Below are 1,434 nucleotides of genomic sequence, written 5' to 3'. Positions count from 1 at the left end.
CGGGACTCAGGTCATCATGTTCACTGAGCCAGCATTTCACTGGCTGAGGAATTCTGTCAGAGTCAAGTTGTCACTGTGTGTGTGTGTGTGTGTGTGTGTGTGTGTGTGTGTGTGTGTGTGCGCGCGTATGTGCGTGCGTGCACACATCTGGGCACGCACACTGGTGCATGTATATGTGCATATGAGTTTATGTGTTTGAATTTCTTCTTGTCTTGGTAACATTCCTAAAATATTTCTCCTAATATATACTCATCAGGGTGGCTGGGCAGCTTTCAGCGGCCTAAGTCTTCTCTACCCTGTAGATGATTTTCCCAGGTATTCATACACTGCCTCTTGTGTTTTACTATATTCAATAAAAGAGTATATTAAGTTCTCCAGGGAACCATGTATGTCTTCTCTCTTAGGGTCCTCCTTGTTTCCTAGTTTCTCTTGGGGTGTGAACTGCGGGCTGGTGATCCTTTGCTCTATGTCTAATACCCATTTAGGAGAAATGCTGTCCTTCCAGGATGTGGCCACTGAGTTCTCGCCAGAGGAGAGGCAATGCCTGGAGCCTGCTCAGTGAAAGCTGTACAGGGATCTGATGTTGGAGAATTACAGCCACCTTGATTTCCTGGGTCTTGCTGTCCATAAGCCACACCTGGTTACATTTCTGGAGCAAAGACAAGAGCCTTCAGATGTGAAGAGACAAGCAGCAGCCACTGTGCACCCAGGACCAAGACCTCATGATTATAACGTTTATAACAAGGCCGTTGATTGCAACTCACTATGTATTCAACGCCAGAGAATTTATACATTGGAGAAGACTTATAATTGTGAAGAATATCATATGAGCCATAGTTCTTATAAGACACTTTCCATACACCAGAGACCTCACACGGGAGAGAAACCCTACACATGTAAAGGATGTCATAAGGCTTTCAGTACGTGCTCATCACTTTTTATACATCAGAAAGATCATCCTGATGAAAAAACACACAAGCATGAAGAATGTGACAAAGCCTTTCATTGTCTCTCATCTCTGAGGAGACAAGAGAGTTCATACTGGAAAGAAACCCCATGAGTATGAATAGTGTGAAATTGGTTTTTCTTTTTTCTTTTTTTCTTTTTTCTTTTTTTCTTTTTCTTCTTCGAACCTTGAATGGCATAAACAGCAAAGAAAATTCATTCTAAAGACAATGTGCAGAAATGTGCTGAACCTGTCAAGGCTGTTTATCTTTATATCTTTATGGATAACATGATATAGTTCATATGGGAGGGAAATCCAACAGAGGTCTTAAAAGTTTTATCTCTACAACCCTCGAAGCACATCAGATGATTCATTCTCACTACAAACTCCATGAGTGGGTGAACTGTGGTAAAAATCTTTGTTAACAATTCAGATCTTATTCAACTCGATTGAATCCATCGTGGAGAATATGAAGTTAATTGTTTTGC

General features: G+C 41.3%; 1 pseudogene; it reads left to right on the top strand.

The window, feature by feature from the left end:
- The first annotated feature begins 487 nt into the window (after window positions 1-487).
- On the top strand, window positions 488-1,060 carry LOC127220761 (zinc finger protein 58-like; annotated as a pseudogene).
- The last annotated feature ends 374 nt before the right edge of the window (window positions 1,061-1,434 follow it).

This window comes from Phodopus roborovskii, unplaced genomic scaffold (assembly GCF_943737965.1).
Source record: "Phodopus roborovskii unplaced genomic scaffold, PHOROB, whole genome shotgun sequence".
NCBI classification, from domain to species: Eukaryota; Metazoa; Chordata; class Mammalia; order Rodentia; family Cricetidae; genus Phodopus; species Phodopus roborovskii.
The sequence above is the reverse complement of the archived record's forward strand: the minus strand, read 5'-3'. Positions and strand labels throughout refer to the sequence as shown.